Raw genomic sequence first — 19393 nt, 5'->3', positions numbered from 1 at the left:
TAGAGGCATAGGGAGGCAAAGAGATGCATCTAACGTGCGTGAGAGTAAGATAGTAGCATACCCTGGTGGGAGATTCCTAATGTATGGCTGTACTGCAGTGTTGCTGATGGTGCCAGCCAAAATAAAGGGGCCTGGAGAGAATGGTGGAGAGCAAAATGAAAAAAATGAAAAAAAGGAATATTCTGGTACTGTCTTGTAGTAAGGGGCACAAAGAAATATGCTACAACGTACTTCTAATTTGCCAATAATACCCGTCTGATGGACCCTTGGTTGCCGTATAGTGGGATACACATATGGAAATAGCTGTAGGGACATATGGTAATATGTTATCTGTTAAGTTCTTGATAGATAAATAGTGAGTAAGACAGATTCCAGTATACTTGCCAGTATATTGTTCTTACTACAGACAGTGTAGCAGGCCAGTTGTCGTAATACGAAACGTACGTGCAGATATGGCTAGAGAAATACATAAATATGGGAGTAAATTTGTCTGTACAGTGCATATCAGGTGGGGTACCGCGGAGCCATGTTATACTTGCCTGTATGATCAACCTGTAATACACTGGATGTCCCCAATAAGTGGAAAGGGTACATAGAAGTAACTGTGGAAATAGATATCTAGGGTAAGTGGGTTATAGGGGCGGCTCGTGGTATGAGATTATGTAGTAGGTGTACTACCTGCCGGTGTGTATGCCCAGTCTCGGTCCAACAATACGGGTACCCAGTTTCAATGAGAATGGGAGCTGTGGTGATTACCAATTCAGCTGTAATATAGTAGGGGAGTTGTTAGAATAGAGTACTCAGAGTCCCAAATTACTTAACTGTAGGATGCATGTAGAAGTCTCACCGAAACGTCGTTTATGCCTATCGCTACACCAATTTTCCTTTTTGCCACAATTGTTTCAATAAACTTTTTCACCTATATCAAAGCAAGCTTCTGAGTACGAGTGCAGTGATTATATATCGATATCCACAGAGGATGGAGCAGAGACGGGCGGCCATGACATATCCTGTATCTGCCGGTAGCGGACTGGGAGGCTTCTAATATGAGAAATATGACATTCTGCTATATGACGAGTAATCTGGAGAAGATCAGACAAGATAGACATGAGATATAGAAGATGATGGATTCTTACCAAATGCTTCAGTGAGGGGGCCATAAATTCTAGTACATCCAGGAACTTTTGGGCCAATTTTTTTATAAAGGCCAGATCTCCACTTTGGGATCTTTCTTCAGCCTATAAAAATTGAAATAAACATAAAAGGAAAATCATGAGAGAAAGTAGAGACTATAGGACACTATTTATGTCACCATTTTACTCCTGCAATCTTCAGCTACAATTAATACATATATGGATATTTCGTATAAGCGATAAATTAAATTGGTCTTGGCCAAAATACATATTTCATGTAAATAAACTTGTTATAAATATTATTCATTATTATTTTATACGCTTTGCCCAGTTTGTCTGTTACTTGCCTGTTGTACTAATGTCCTGATGCTCATATGTAAATGCTCAAGATATTCTGAGCTTATACGACCTCGGTGGTATTTGGTCAGGCAGTCGCTCACTAGCTTCATAACCATCCGGTAAGTGAAGCTGAGGACGCCATCGGGTAGTGGTAGCACAATGTCAGGGGCATAGGTGGTAAGAATCCCCTGGAGTAGTGCCAACACTTCAAGTTTATGTGAAGAAATTCCAGACATTTCAAGCAAATCCAAGCGCAGTCAGTATATCACCAGCTTCGCAGCCAATCACTGACAACAATGACTCCTGGGAAGTAAGCACTTGGTTAAGTAGTGGCGGTGCCTTATGATGTCATCATGGAATCTTGTGGAGGAATGTTAACATTTCATCGGTGATGTCATCATGGAATCCGGGGATGGAATCTTTACCCAATTACATCCTTGAAAGTATAGGTACGTCCAAGGTTGTGTCCCTGTCTTTTTTAGGCAGCGCCAGAGCCCGCATCTCTACCCGCACATGACAGCTGATTTGATCAGCTGTCATGACCCACAAATAGATGCAGATGGATTTCGGCTGTCAACCACTTAAATGCCGCTGACAATCACTGACAACAGCATTTAAGACGTGTTGACCGAAGCCATGTCACAAGTCTTGCTCATGAGCGCCCTTGTCACATGATTCTAGGGTTGCGATGGGTGGTAACGACAGCTGGGGGTCTGCAGAAGGCCAGTGTGAATGTCCATTGGTCACATTTTATGTACGCCGACTCATGGCCGGCGTTCAGATTTTGTTTTCCACCACATAAGTAAAAAAAGAACCTATATATGTTTGGTATCTACATTCTCATACTGACCCGTAGAATCATATTACCAGGTCAGTTTTAGCATTCATTGAACATTTTAAATAAAAAAAAAAAACTGTGGAATTGCACTTTTTTTGCAATTTCACCGCACTTCAAATTTTTTCCCCGTTTTCAAGTACAATATATGCAATCTATGGTGTCATTAAAAACTACAACTCGGCCTGCAAAAAACAAGCCCTCATAGGCTATATTTATGGTAAAAAGGAAGGGGAGAAAAAAAACGAAAGCACAAAAACGGAAAATCGCAAGGTGGTGAAGGAGTTAAAGGGGCATCTCACCATAAAAGGAAGTTGCCTAGCAACATTCTAGTAACAATTAAGGTGGCAACATTATGGGTTGAGCATCAGAACCAGAATCAGGGAAAGAGGAAAAAACTCTTTGCTCTTCTAATCAGGCTTTAATATCCGTCTTTCCCCCCAAAAATGATTTTAAACAGGTTTTGGATGCTACATATTCTTTACATGTGTAAACATTTACTTTTTTTACATATTGTGACCAGGGTGGACTGGGAGTAAAATTCAGCCCTGGCATTTTAGAGCATGCAGGCCCACACTATCACCGCCCCCTTCCCCAGCTTGTATTTTATGATTATTATCCATTATTATTTTATATGATTTGCCCAGTTTGTCTGTTACTTGCCTGTTGTACTAATGTCCTGATGTTCATCTGTAAATGCTCAACATATTCTGAGCTTATACGACCTTTGTAGAATTTGGTCAGGCAGTCGCTCACTAGCTTCATAACCATCCGGTAAGTGAAGCTGAGGACGCCATCGGGTAGAAGTGGCATAGTGTCAGGGTTATACTTCTTAAGAATCTTCCGGAGTAGTACCCACACTATAAATTTATCTGCTAAAATGCCAGACATTTCAAGCAAATCCAATCGCAGTCAGTATATCACCAGCTTCGCAGCCAATCACTGACAACAATGACTCCTGGGCAGTAAGCACTTGGTTAAGTAGTGGCGGTGCATTATGATGTCATAATGTTAACAATTCATCAGTCTTGTCATCAAGGAATCTGGTGATGCAATCTTAAAGGGGCATCTCACCATAAAAGGAAGTTGCCTAGCAATAATTAAAGTGTCAACACCATAGGCTGAGCATCAGTTTCAAACTCAGGCATGGAGGGAAGCACCATGGGTTTAATCAGTGAGGCAGGCTTTTACATCTGTCTTTTCCCCCATAAAATATGTTAAACAGAGTTTGGACGCTAAATGTTCTTCACTTGTGTAAACATTTACTTTTTCTCGATATTGTGACATGTTATGGAATGGGACAAAAATACAGTCCTGGCGTTTCAAGCACATGCTGTCGCCTCCCCCTTCCCTAGATTGAGGTCTCTAATACTAATTTTATCCTACCTGGAGAAAATCAAAATAATTTACTATTATCTATATTTCCAATATAAGATTTCATAATAATAATATTGCAATATATGGTTAAGTTCTCACATTGAGTATTTTCACTGCATAAAATACTCACCTTCTTACAGTCCCAACAATGTGGAAATCTCATGCCCACTGTGATTTTTTTATACCCTTTGTAAAATGACCTGCGGTGTGTGTGTGTTTAACTCCTTAACGACCGCCGATACGCCTTTTAATGGCGGCGGTTAAGGGTACTTAAACCTAACGGTGCTGTGGAAAAAATGAATAGCGCCCCCCAGAGTCGGATTTTCTCTGGGGTCTCGGTTGCCGAGACCCCAGAGAAAATAATTCGGGGTTTTTTACCGACCCCCGGGTTGCGATCGCCGGTAATTAACCGTTTACCGGCAGTCGCAAAAAAAAAACAAAAAACAAACGCGATTTCCCATTTAATTTCTCTGTCCTCCAATGTGATCACACATCAGAGGACAGAGAAATGGGGTCCCCGATCGCCCCCCGATACTCACCTGTCTCCCCGGGTGCTCCTCGTGGCTCCCGATGGGCGCCGCCATCTTGTTCCGGCCAAAAAATGGTGGGCACATGCGCAGTGCGCCCACCGGCTGGCACCCGGAGGATCTTTGGGGTCTCGGCTGCCAGGGGTAGCCGAGACCCCAAAGAACATGATCAGGGTCGGTTTTTACCGACCCCTGTTTTGCGATCGCCGGTAATTAACTGTTTACCGGCGGCCACAAAAAAAAAAAGCGATGTGTGATTCTCTGTCCTCTGTGATCACACATCAGAGGACAGAGAAATAGGGGGATTTGGGGACCCTGTTATACTTACCGGTGTCCCTGGGTCCTCCTGCGTCCCCTCCTGTCCGCCGGCTTCTTCATCCGGTAAGAAAATGGCAGGCGCATGCGCAGTGCGCTCGCCATGATCTGCCGGCCGGCAACTAGAGGAGTTGAGGCTAAATTTAGGGTTAGGGTTAGGGTTGGGGCTAAATTTAGGGTTAAGGTTAGGGCTAGGGTTAGGCTTCTTTCACACTTGCGCACGATGTGAAAATTGTGCACAACGTGGGCAGCGGATACAGTTTTTCAACGCATCCGCTGCCCAGTCTATGTCCTGGGGGGAGGGGGCGGAGTTCCAGCCGCACATGCGCGGTCGGGAATGGCGAATGTGACGTACAAAAAAATGTTACATTGAACTTTTTTGTGATGACGATCCGCCAAAACACAACGGATCCAGTACACGACGGACGCGACGTGTGGCCATCCATCGTGATCCGTCGGCAATACAAGTCTATGGGCAAAAAACGCATACTGCGGGCACATTTGCAGGATCCGTTTTTTGTCCAAAACGACGGATTGCGACGTATGCCACACGACGCAAGTGTGAAAGTAGCCTTAGGGCTAGGGTTGGGGCTAAAGTTATGGCTAGGGTTAGAGTTGGGCTAGGGTTAGGGCTTAGGATTAGGGTTGGGGCTAAAGTTAGGGCTAGGGTTGGGGCTAAATTTAGGTTTAGGGCTAGGGTTAGGGTTGGGGCTAAAGTTAGGGCTAAGGTTAGGGTAAGGGTTGGGGCTAAATTTAGGGTTAGGGCTAGGGTTAGGGTTGGGGCTAAAGTTAGGGTTAGGGCTAGGGTTGTATTAGGGTTAGGGTTGGCATTAGGGTTATGTTTGGGATTAGGGTTAGGTTTGGGATTAGGGTTAAGGTTAGGGTTGGGAATATGGTTAGGGATGTATTGGGATTAGGGTTAGGTTTGAGGTTAGGGTTGAAATTAGGATTAGGGGTGTGTTGGATTTAGGGTTTTGATTAGGGTTATGGTTAGGGTTGAGATTAGGGTTGTTTTGGGGTTAGGGTTGTGATTATCGTTAGGGTTATGATTAGGATTATGGATCAGGTTGGGATTAGGGTTAGGGGTGTGTTGGGTTAGGGTCGGAGTTAGAATTGGGGGGTTTCCACTGTTTAGACACATCAGGGGCTCTCTAAACGTGACATGGCATCCGATCTCAATTCCAGCCAATTCTGCATTGAAAAAGTCAAACGGCGCTCCTTCTATTCCAAGCTCTGCGGTGCGCCCAAACAGTGGTTTACCCCCACATATGGGGTATCAGCGTATTCAGGAGAAATTGCACAACAAAATTTATGGTTAAATTTCTGTTTTTTACACTTGTGAAAATAAAAAAAAAATGGTTCTGAAGTAAAATGTTTGCAAAAAAAGTTAAATGTTCATTTTTTCCTTCCACATTGTTTCAGGTCCTGTGAAGCATGTAAAGGGTTAATAAACTTCTTGAATGTGGTTTTGAGCACCTTGAGGGGTGCAGTTTTTAGAATGGTGTCACACTTGGTTATTTTCTATCATATAGACCCCTTAAAATGACTTCAAATGTGATGTGGTCCCTCAAAAAAAATGATGTTGTAAAAATGAGAAATTTCTGGTCAACTTTTAACCCTTATAACTCCCTAACAAACAAAAAAATTTGGTTCCAAAATTGTGCTGATGTAAAGTAGACATGTGGGAAATGTTATTTATTAACTATTTTTTTGTGGCATATCTCTCTGATTTCAGGGCATAAAAATACAAAAATTTTCGCCTTATTTCTGTCTTTTTCATAAATATTTGCAAGAAATATCGAAGAAATGTTACCACTAACATGAAGTACAATATGTCATGAAAAAACAATCTGAGAATCAGCGGGATCTGTAAAAGCGTTCCAGAGTTATAACCTCATAAACTGACAGTGGTCAGAATTGTAAAAATTGGCTCGGTCATTAAGTACCAAATTGGCTCTGTCACTAAGGGGTTAAAATCCAAAAAGTACAGGATAAATTTTTCATGCGATTACGCTGAGATTTATATGCAGATTTTATCCATAGAATTGCATTAGATGAGGAAAATACGCAGGTAAAAAGCACAAAAAGCATAAAATCCACACATGACTCTATCAATAAAGCTTTGTTAAAGGGAACCTGTCACCCCGAAAATTGCGGGTGAGGTAAGCCCACCGGCATCAGGGGCTTATCTACAGCATTCTGTAATGCTGTGGATAAGCCCCCGATGTTACTTGAAAGAGGAGAAAAAGACGTTATATTATACTCACTCAGAGGCGGTCCCGCTGCTGGTCAGGTCGGATGGGCGTCTCTGGTCCACTGCGGCGCCTCCCATCTTCATTACAAGACGTCCTCTTCTGATCTTCAGCCACGGCTCCGGCGCAGGCGTACTTTGCTCTGCCCTGTTGAGGGCAGACAAAGTACTGCAGTGCGCAGGCTCCGGGCCTCTGAACTTTCCGGCGCCTGCGCACTGCAGTACTATCCTCTACCCTCAAGAGGGCAGAGCAAATTACGCCTGCGCCGGAGCCGTGGCTGAAGATCAAAAGAGGACGTCTTGTAATGAAGATGGGAGGCGCCTCAGCAGACCGGAGACGCCCATCTGACCTGACCAGCAGCGGGACCGCCCTGGAGGGGTGCAGGGAGTATAATATAACGTCTTTTTCTCCTCTTTCAGGTAACATCGGGGGCTTATCTACAGCATTACAGAATGCTGTAGATAAGCCCCTGATGCCGGTGGGCTTACCTCACCCGCGATTTTCGGGGTGACACGTTCCCTTTAAAGCCGAGTACCAGGAAGTATAAAAAATAAAGCAGATTTATTCAACACATAACATAGCAAATAACCAAAAAACAGAGTCAAAAAGATACCAGAATGTAATAAAAATGCAAGTAGCCTAGTTTACCTAATAGGTGGAAAAACCAAAAAGTCACCAACTACTCATCACGGGAACTTAGCCTACCAAACAAATAGCACCAGAGCAGATCAAAATATTACCAGCATATACAGTAATGATAATGCCGCCATACAGATCTAAAACCAATGTACTAGAACTGATATCACCACCATACAGTGTCCATATAATGGTATTATCAGTTCTACACAAATGCACTGCAGACAATATACAGCTCTAGCAAAAAAATAAGAAACCACTACAAAACTTTCAGTTTGTCTGATTTTTCTCTTTATAGGTATATATTTGAGTAAAATGTAAATTATTCTTTTATTCTATAAACTACTGACAACATGTCTCCGAAGTTCCAAGCAATAAATTTTGTATTTATTTTCTGAAAATGAGAAATGGTCAAAATAAGAAAAACTGCGTTGCTTGCAGACGTTAAATAATGCAAAAAAAAAAAAGACAAGTTCATAATCGTTTAGAAACAACAATACTAATATTTTAACTCAGGAGGAGTTCAGAAATCAATATTTTGTCGAATAACCATGATTTTTAATCACAGCTTTCATGCGTCTTGGCATGCTTTCCACCAGTCTTTCACACTGCTTTTGGGTGATCTTATGCCACTCCTGGTACAAAAACTAAAGCTATTCTTGTTTGTTTGATGGCTTGTCACTATCCATCTTCCTATTGATTGCATTACAGAGGTCTTCAATGGGGTTCAGGTCTGGAGATTGGACTGGCCATGACAGGGTTTTGATGTGGTGGTCCTTCATCCATACCTTGATTGACCTAGCTGTGTGGCATGGCGCATTGTCCTGCTGGAAAAAACAGTCCCCAGAGTTGGGGAACATTGCCTGAGCAGACGGAATCAACTGTTTTTCCAGGATAACCTTGCATGCCGCTTAATTCGTTCTTCCTTTGCAAAGGTTAACCTGCCCAATTCCAGCCTTGCTGGTGTAGTTTAGAATTTTGGAAAAAAAAGTAATGTGTTCTGCAAGCAGAGCTCTAGGTAACTGTGTTATTTCCTGCAGAGACGAGCCCTGGCTGGAAGAAGCGATGGCGGTGAAGGACTTCACCTAAGACTTCACCTAGAGACGTCACTGGTGAGTCAGTGTGTTACCTGTACACTGACACTATACTATATACAGCGATCCTGTGTACAATGTCACCAGTGATCACTGTATTACCTTTACACTATACACTATATACAGAGCTCCTGTGTATAATGTCACCAGTGATAACTGTATTACCTGTACACAGACACTGCATACTAAGTGCAGATCTCTTGTGTATAATGGCACTTATGGTGATATTAGTATTGTGGTTTTTTTTATTACTGATCAGTATTTTAGTATTCAGTCACTATGTGGTGGTAATATGTTGTCCAGCCATGGTGTGTCAGTGTTTGTTCCTTGTATGTGCTATTATTTCATCACTATGTGATGGTCATATGTGGTCTGGTCATGGTGCGGTGGTATTTGTTTTTTGTATGTGGTATTATTGGTCATCATGTGGTGTACTATGTGGTCTGGACATGGTGCGGTGGTATTTGTCCTTGTATGTGATAGCATTCGGTCACTGTGGTGGTAATATGTGGTCTGGACATGGTGTGGTGGTATGTGTTACTCGTAAGTGGCATTATAGGAAGGGCCGGACTGGCCATCTGTATTTGCTGTCTCTTACCCTTGTTCTAAACAGTATTTGGGGGTAAAAAAAATACAAGCCACATATTGAACATTGTGGTTTCTGTCAGATGCCTGATCTACCTGTGGGCTAAAAATGTGGGCATTTCAGGCCTCAAATCCACTGTATTTGCTGTCTGTTACCCTTGTTCTAAACAGCATTTTGGGGTAAAAAATACAAAAATACAGGCCACATATTAAGCATTGTGGTACCTCTGTCAGATGCCAGATCTATCTGTGGGCAACAAATTTGGGCATTTCACGCCTCCATTCCACTGTATTTGCTGTCAGTTACCCTCGTTCTATACAGTATTTAGAGGTAAAAAATGCAAAAATACAGGCCACATATTGAGCATTGTGGTACCTCTGTCAGACGCCAGATCTATCTGTGGGCTCCAAATTTGGGCATTTCACGCTTCCATTCCACTGTAATTATTGTCTGTTTCCCTGGTTCTATAAAATATTTGGGGTAAAAAATACAAAAATACAAAGCACATATTGAGCATTGTGGTTTCTCTGTCAGACACCAGATCTATCTGTGGTCCACAAACGTGGGCATTTCACACCTCCATTCCACTGTATTTGCTGTCTAGTTCTAAAGACTATTTTGTGTTAAAAATACAGTCCACATATTGAGCATTGTGGTACCTCTTTCAGACGCCTGATCTTTTTGTGGGCTAAAAATTTGGGCATTTCAGGCCTCCATTCCACTGTATTTGCTGTCTGTTACCCTAGTTCTAAACAGTATTTTGGGGTAAAAAAAAGGCAGGCCACATATTGAACATTGTGGTATCTCTGTCAGAGGCCTGATCTATCTGTGGGCTCCAAATTTGGGAACTTCACACCTGCATTCCTCTGTATTTGCTGTCACCTTAGTTCTAAACATTATTTTGGGGTAAAAAAATACAGGCCACATATTGAACATTGTGGTATCTCTGTCAGAGGCCTATTCTATCTGTGGGCTCCAAATTTGGGAATTTCATACCTCCATTCCACTGTATTTGCTGTCTCTTACCCTTGTTCTAAATAGTATTTTGGGGGAAAAAAATACAGGCCACATATTGAACATTGTGGTTTCTCTGTCAGACGCCTGATCTATCTGTGGCTACAAATTTGGGCATTTCAGGCCTCCAATCCACTGCATTTGCTGTCTGTTACCCTCATTCTAAACAGTATTTTGGGGTAAAAAATACAAAAATACAGGCCACATATTGGACATTGTGGTTTCTCTGTCAGACGCCTGATCTATCTGTGGGCTACAAATTTGGGCATTTCACGCCTCCATTCCACTGTATTTGCTATCTGTAACCCTAGTTCTAAACAGTATTTTTGGTTAAAAAAAAACAGGCCACAGATTCAACAGTGTGGTACCACTGTCAGACTCTTGATCTATCTGTGGGCTACAAATTTGGGCATTTCAGGCCTACATTCACCTTTTTTTGTGGTGTGTTACCCTAGTTCTATACAGTATTTTCTGTTTAAATTAAAAATATATAGGCCACATATTGAACAGTGTGGTATCTCTGTCAAACGCCTCCTCTATCTGTGGGCTAAAAATTGTGGCATTTGAGGGCTCCATTGAACAGGTTTTGCTGTTTCTTACGCTAGTTATTAACAACAGTTTTTAAACAAAATAAAAAGTTACCTACAGTCCAGATAATTTAAACTGTGGTTTTTACGTACACTGATCACATATGTTTGCTCCAAATTCAGCCATTTGTAGTGAACATGGAAAATATTTTAGTAGTCCATTTAAAATGGGCAAGACGCGTGGCAAGGGACAGGGAAGAGGATGTGATGCTGATGGTGCATGCAGAGGCCGAGGCCGTGGGCAAGCTGAAAGTGGGCCACAACAAACACCGACATCTTCTTGCTCGACCTTCCTGTCCCAATTACTAGGGAACCACAGCACACCACTATTGAACCCAGAGCAGTGTCAAAAGGTTGTTGGTTGGATAGCGGATACTGCTTCCAGTCACTTTGCCACCACCACTACCACGTCTTCCACATGTTCAAGTTTGAGTAGCCGTGAGTCTGGACCGCATATTACTTACCCTGATCCTCCTTCCTCCCACAATGCCGAGTGCCCGGAGACAACTGATCCCACACTTGGACACTCTGAAGAGCTGTTCACTTTTCCATTTATAGATTCGGGACTTTCGTCCAGTCCACTTGAAGCGGGGCAAGATGAGATTGCATGTAGCAATGCCCAAATATTTGAGCAGCCACGGTCACACGAAGGCAACAGGTGGGAAAGTGTCACAAGAGGTGGACGATGATGAGACAATTGCCAGAAAGTCAGTAGGAGGACCAGGGTGCGGATGTGCAAGACTAGGTGGTGGATGATATAGTAACTGACTCAACCTGGCAGGAGGACATGCTGAGTGAGGACAGCAGCACACATGGGGAAGTAGGCATAGCACCCCAACAGGCAGGAAGAAGCAGTGTGGTGGCCGCAGACAGAAGGTGTGCATCCATTCCCTTTAACACCAACATGACGGAAGTTGCCATTCCAACTTTCAGGTCTTCCCGAGTCTGGATGTTTTTAAAAGACACTGCCGATAACCCCAAACAGGCCATTTGCACCACCTGCCATGCCCGCATGAATAGGGGTAGCAAAACTACTAGCCTGACCAGCTTGTCAAGGCACATGGCAGCAAAGCTCCTAACTTTGTGGGCTGAGCCCCAGCCTCCAGGAACAGTGTCTGCGGGTGACACCACTGCTTCTTCCACTGTTGTGCATGCAAGCCAATCCCCGTCCATGGTCCATACGAAGATCCTTATGCCCTGCACCTGTCATTACCCATAGTCAACTAGCACCATCATCAAGCAATTCCATGTCCTTGTCCCAGTGCAGCCTTCAGTTGTCCATACCCCAGTCATTGGAACACCGGTCAGAAATACGCAGCCAACGCTTCACAGGCTACAGTACTAAATTCACACATTTCTCGTATACTTGCGCTCGAAATGTTGCCTTTTAGGCTCGTGGAGATGTAAGCTTTCTGCAACCTGATGTGGGGGGCCATCCCAAGGTACTCGGTCCCCAGTCATCACTATTTCTCCCAGTGCCGTACCGGCATTACACCAGCACATGTCCCACAACATTACCCATGCCCTTAACAATGTTGTTACTGGGAAAGTCTACCTAACCATGGGCAAGTGGACAAGTGCTTTTGGGCAGGGATGGTACATCTCACTGACGGCACACTGGTTTAACATAGTGGAAGATGGGATCCAGTTGGATCTTGGGATGGTACACGTCCTCCCGACACCGAAGATTGCGGGCCCTACATAAATCAGGGTTAGCCCCACAGTCAACAGCTCCTGCACCTCCTCCTCCTTCTCCTCTTCAGCCTCCATCTCTGAAATGAGCGCATCAGTCACAAACAGGAAGCACTGCAGCACTGTCACAGCCAAGAGGCATCAGGCTGTGCTGTTGCTAATCTGCTTAGGTGATAAACCGCACAATGCTGTAGAGTTGTGGATAGCTCTGAAAGAGCAGTCAGATTTGTGGCCGACACTGCTGAACCTACAGCCCGGCATGGTTGTGTGTGACAAGGGCTGGAACCTGGTGGTGGCGCTGAGGCGAGGTGAGCTCACACATGTACCATGCCTGGCCTATGTGCTTATCCTCGTCATTCAACAGTTTCTCAAAAGCTACTCAGATCTGCTTTTGAAAGTATGCCACCTGTGTGCCCATTTTAGAAAGTCAGCTACAGTTTTAGCCGCCCTTGCCGTGCTTCAGCAGCGTTTGCAGCTTCTGGGTCACCGACTGGTGTGTGATGTCCCCACGCATTGGAACTCTACACTGCATATGTTGGAAAGAATTTGTGAGCAGAAGAGGGCAGTTGTTGACTACCAGCATCAACAAAGCCGTCGTTATTCAGTTCAGACTTATGTCCCATCCTACAACACTTTGAGGACTCCACCAAGATGGTTGAGCAGCGATGATGCCATAATTAGTGTCACCATTCCACTTCTCTGCATTCTGAAAAGCTCTCTGCTCACAATGAAAGAGGATGCATTGCAGGCAGAGCTTGAGGACATAGAGCAAGGAGCCATACAGGGTGATAACACACAGCCCAGCCTCAAGTCGTCCCAATGTGGATTGGTAGACAATAAGAAAGAGGAGGGGGAAGAACAGGAGCTACTTTCATGCGCTATGGACGGTACTACAAGCACAACTGTCATACCGTCTGTTCAGCATGGATGGCCTGAGGACAGGGAGGAGGAGGACAGCATGGTCAGTCATCCTGTTGGTGAGGACACAGAAGTCTTGCCTGTTAGCAGTCTGGCATGCATGGCTGACTTTATGTTGTGATACCTTTCCCGTGACCCCCGCATTATGACATTTTTCGGGGACACTCATTACTGGTTGGTGACACCTCTAGACCCACGCTACAAGGAGAACTTTCGATCTGTTCTTCCAGAGGCAGACAGGTCTACTAAAATGGTGCAGTACCAGAGGGCTCTTGTTATGGAATTACTAAAAAAAATTCCCATCTGAGAATGCTGCTGGCAGGCATCATAGTTCGTTGGACAACCAAGGAGTACAGGTGAGAGAGACACAACTCCAATCCAGCAGAGGCAGAGGAACACCGGCAAAGTTCTGGGAGTGTTTTCTCAGACTCTCCCATCGCCCTGGCCCAGAGGCACGGGGTTCTGTCACAAGGAAGGCAATGTTTGGGAAGATGCTGAGGGAGTACCTTGCTGACTGTACCTATGTCCTCCATGATTCCTCTGTGCCATTTAATTATTGGGTATCCAAGCTGGACACGTGACATGAAGTGGCTCTCTATGCCTTGGAGGTCCTGGCCTGCCCTGGAAAGGGTGTTTATGATGCCCTCTGTATTTTCATGACTATGAAAATTGTACATTCACACTGAAGTCATCAAAACTATGAATTAACACATGTGGAATGATATACTTAACAAAAAAGTGTGAAACCTCTGAAAATATGTCTTAGATTCTAGGTTCTTCAAAGTAGCCACCTTTTGCTTTGATGACTGCTTTGCACACTCTTGGCATTCTCTTGATGAGCTTCAAGAAGTAGTCACCGGAAATGGTCTTCCAACAATCTTGAAGGATTTCGCAGAGATGCTTAGCACTTGGTGGCCCTTTTGCCTTCACTCTGCGGTCCAGCTCACCCCAAACCATCTCGATTGGGTACAGGTCTGGTGACTATGGAGGCCAGGTCATCTGGCGTAGCACCCCATCACTCTCCTTCTTGGTCAAATAGCCCTTACACAGTGTGGAGGTGTGTTAGGGGTCATTGTCCTGTTGAAAAATAAATGATGGTCCAACTAAACGCAAACCGGATGGAATAGCAAGCCGCTGCAAGATGCTATGGTAGCCATGCTGGTACAGTATGCCTTCAATTTTGAATAAATCCCCAACAGTGTCACCAGCAAAGCAACCCACACCATTACACCTCCTCCTCCATTCTTCACGGTGGGAACCAGGCATGTAGAGTCCATCCGTTCACCTTTTCTGCATCGCACAAAGACATGGTGGTTGGAACCAAAGATCTCAAATTTGGACTCATCAGACCAAAGCACAGATTTCCACTGGTCTAATGTCAATTCCCTGTGTTCTTTAGCCCAAACAAGTCTCCTCTGCTTGTTGCCTGTCCTTAGCAGTGGTTTCCTAGCAGCTATTTTACCATGAAGGTCTGCTGCACAAAGTCTCCTCTTAACAGTTGCTGTAGAGATGTGTCTGCTGCTAGAACTCTGTGTGACATTGACCTGGTCTCTAATCTGAGCTGCTGTTAACCTGCGATTTCTGAGGCTGGTGACTCGGATAAACTTATCCTCAGAAGCAGAGGTGACTCTTGGTCTTCCTTTCCTGATGTGAGGCCGTTTCTTTGTAGCGCCTGATGGTTTTTGCCACTGCACTTGGGGACACTTTCAAAGTTTGCCCAATCTTTCGGACTGACTGACCTTCATTTCTTAAAGTAATGATGGCCACTCATTTTTTTTTTTACTTAGCTGCTTTTTTCTTGCCATAATACAAATTCTAACAGTCTATTCAGTAAGACTATCAGCCGTGTATCCACCAAACTTTTGCACAACACAACTGATGGTCCCAACCCCATTTATAAGGCAAGAAATCCCACTTATTAAACCTGACAGGGCACACCTGTTAAGTGAAAACCATTCCCGGTGACTAGCTCTTGAAGCTCATCAAGAGAATGCCAAGAGTGTGCAAAGCAGTCATCAAAACAAAAGGTGGCTACTTTGAAAAACCTAGAATATAAGACATAATTTCAGTTGTTTCACACTTTTTTGTCAAGTATATAATTCCACATGTGTTAATTCATAGTTTTGATGCCTTCAGTGTGAATGTACAATTTTCATAGTCATGAAAATACAGAAAAATCTTTAAATGAGAAGGTGTGTCCAAACTTTTGGTCTGTACTGTATAAAAAAAATAATGTGTACACCCCATGGGAAAATGTTTGTCAGCCCATACACTTAGTGTTTGGGCATTCCAAGTATAGGAGACCTGCTCCTTTAAATTGGGAAAAGATTTATAGGAGGACATCCTCCACGTCTCTTCAGACACCACCACTAGAACACCAGGGTGAACGTATTCCGTGATGCAACAGTCACTCTATTTTTTGGAAAGTGTATTTATGATGCCTGTAAAAAATATAAAAAAAACCAATAATTATGTGTACCCCCATGGGGAAATGTTTGTCAGCCCATAAACTTAGTGTATGGGCATTCCAAGTATAGGAGACCCGCTCCGTTATAATGGGAACATTTTATTATGAGGCCCTCCGCCACATCTCTTTCAAGGGGCATTGGAGTGCCTCCTAATTTTTGGCAGGCATTGCATTCACTGCATAGGCAAACACTATAGGAGACTCACTTCCTAATAATGGGAACATTGTTTTCAGGAGGCCCACCTCTACGTCTCTTCCAAGGCTTATTGGGGTGCCTGTGAATTTGGTGCAGGGCAGGCCTTGCATTCAATGCCTAAGTAAACAGTATGGCAGTACCAAATGAATAACGTGAACTAGGTTTTCCTGTGGCCATCCAGTATGTGGGCTCAAACGCTTATTGGGGTGCGTGTAACTTTGGGGCAGGGCAGGCCTTGCATTCAATGCCTAAGCAAACAGTATGGCAGTACCAAATGAATAATGTGAACGAGGTTTTCCTGTGGCCATCCAGTATGTGGGCTCAAAGGCTTATTGGGGTTTGTGTAACTTTGGGGCAGGGCAGGCCTTGCATTCAATGCCTAAGCAAACAATATGGCAGTACCAAATGAATAATGTGAACTAGGTTTTCGTGTTGCCATCCAGTACGGGGGCTCAAAGGCTTATTGGGGTGTGTGTAACTTTGGGCCAGGGCAGGCATTGCATTTAATGCACAGGCAAACACTATGGGAGACCCACTTTCTTATAATAGGAACATATTTTCAGGAGGCCCTCCTGTACGTCTCATGAAAGGAGTATTGGGATGCGTCCTAATTTTGGCAGCCCAGCCACTCACTGCATAGGCAATAACAGTATAGGAGACCCACTGTTTAATAATGGTCCTTTAAGAATATTAATGCCGCCTGATGTCACCATAAAAATAGGCTTTGTGACTTTAAGAGTCCCTCCTTCAGAAATGAAACAAGATGTGTCTGAGGACGTGTCACACACCACATGGACAGCTAACGTTGTTAAATGTTCCAATCAAATTTCCCAGTTAATGCATTTGTATTGGTTGAAAGTAGTGATGAGCAAGTGTACTCGTTGCTCGAGTTTTCCCGAGCACGCTCGGGTGACCTCCAAGCATTTATGACTGCTCGGAGATTTAGGCTATGTAAACACTTTGCGGATTCCACTGCGGATTTTTCCGCAGCAGAATTCCAAAATCCGCAGTGAAAACCCGTCGCGGTTTTTACTGCGGATTTATCGCGGTTTTTACTGCGGTTTCTTCTGCGGATTTTCATCTGCAGTTTCCTATTGGAGCAGGTGAAAATCCGCAGAAAAGAAGTGACATGCTGCGGAATGTAATCCGCAGCGTTTCCGCGCGGATTTTTCTGCAGCATGTGCACAGCGTTTTTTGTTTCCCATAGGTTTACATTGTACTGTAAACTCATGGGAAACTGCTGCGGATCCGCAGCGGTCAAATCCGCAAAGTGTGAACATAGCCTTAGTTTTCATCGCGGCAAAAGAATGATTTACAGATACTAGCATGCTTTATTACATGTGGGAATTCCCTAGTAACCAGGCAACCCCCACATGTACTCAGCCTGGCTAATAGCTGTACATCATTCAGCTACCGTGATGAAAACTAAATCTCCGAGCAGTCATAAACACTCGGAGGTCACCCGAGCGTGCTCGGGCAAATCCGAGCAATGAGTACACTTGCTCATCACTAGTTGAAAGCAATGCTAAAGTTGAAAAAACGCATCAAAAATGCTACATGTGAACATAGCCCAAGTGGTGGAGGTGCATTTTTTTGAGGGGCGGGGGTCTTTATTTTGCCTTACATACAAATTATTACCCTGGAAAGCATGTTCCTTAACAGATCACGGAAAAAATGCTCGCGTTTCCCATAGACTTACATTGGGCTCATTGCTCTGGTCGAGTACCCGAGTATTCCAATTTGCTCGATCTGAGCAACGAGCACCCGAGCATTTTAGTGCTTGCCCATCACTCCTTACAGCTTTTACCCTCCATAGATTCCCCCATTCCTGTACATACCATGTAGTGCAATAATAAGTAATCTAGACAGTTATAATGCCCGTCTGTGCCCTGTATTGTAATCCTAGCCTCTTTTTGTGTCCCCCCCACAATAGCAGTGCCTCCTCCATGCCCCTACACAGTAATAATGTTCCCTCTGTACACACTTAGGGTAATAATGCCTCCCGTATGGTTCCTTATATCTAAGTACAGCAGAAAATAGAAATAATGCCCCCATGCCTCCTTATAATAATTCTCCTTCACCCTTTATAATAATAATATTGACCCCATACCTTCTTACCCCTGTGATTGTATAATAATATATCTCATGTTCTCTCCCTGTAATAATACTGATTTTGCAGTCTGCCTCCTGATAGTAATGCCCCTGAGCAGGAGCATATGTAGAAATCACTGGAACGCCAAACCAAAAGTCTTATTATTATTTATTATTATTCTTATTATTTACTATTATAGCGCCATTTATTCCATGGCGCTTTACATGTGAGGAGGGGTATACATAATAAAAGACAAGTACAGTAGTTTTCTACAACACAGGTCACGGCTGGTACAAGAGAAGCGCGGACCCTGCCCCCGAGGGCTCACAATCTACAAGGGCTAGGTGAGGATACTGTAGGTGAGGGCCAGGGCCGCCATCAGGGCATTACAGCCGTGACTGGCGTATGGGGCCCGTTGAGCAGAGGGGGCCCGCATCGGGCCCCGTCTCATCTGGTCATCGGGCCCCCCCTGCAGGCGCTACGGAAAGCTATTGCTGGCCCGCACGTCAATAGTTAAAAGCCGCCAGCCAGTCTGAGGCTGGAAGCTGAATAGGGCCGCAGTGCGCACTCGCCGGCATCTGACGTCATTCTCAGCCGCCGGGCCCGGCGAGTGCGTCTGCGTGGAGCCTGGAGGGAGCTTCGCCCGTCGCAGGAGCACGGCCAGGTAAGAACTTGTGTTTTTTTTTCTTTGAGAGCGTCGATCCAGGGGGGGCCCGGGGGGCAGAATGCCTGGCCACACAGGGGCAGAATGCTGGACACACAGGGGCAGAATTCTGGACACACTGGGGGCAGAATGCTGGACACACTGGGGGCAGAATGCTGGACACAGTGGGGCAGAATGCTGGACACAGTGGGGGCAGAATGCTGGACACAGTGGGGGCAGAATGCTGGACACAGTGGGGGCAGAATGCTGGACACAGTGGGGGCAGAATGCTGGACACAGTGGGGGCAGAATGCTGGACACAGTGGGGGCAGAATGCTGGACACAGTGGGGGCAGAATGCTGGACACAGTGGGGGCAGAATTCTGGACACAGTGGGGGCAGAATGCTGGACACAGTGGGGGCAGAATGCTGGACACAGTGGGGGCAGAATGCTGGACACAGTGGGGGCAGAATGCTGGACACAGTGGGGGCAGAATGCTGGACACAGTGACAGGGGCAGAATGCTGGACACAGTGACAGGGGCAGAATGCTGGAGACAGTGGGGCAGAATGCTGGAGACACTGGGGCAGAATGCTGGAGACACTGGGGCAGAATGCTGGACACAGTGACAGGGGCAGAATGCTGGACACAGGGGCAGACTGTGAGACCCGGGGGCAGAATGCTGGACATT

The sequence above is a fragment of the Ranitomeya imitator genome, chromosome 6, assembly GCF_032444005.1.
Source record: "Ranitomeya imitator isolate aRanImi1 chromosome 6, aRanImi1.pri, whole genome shotgun sequence".
Classification (NCBI taxonomy): Eukaryota; Metazoa; Chordata; class Amphibia; order Anura; family Dendrobatidae; genus Ranitomeya; species Ranitomeya imitator.
The sequence above is the reverse complement of the archived record's forward strand: the minus strand, read 5'-3'. Positions refer to the sequence as shown.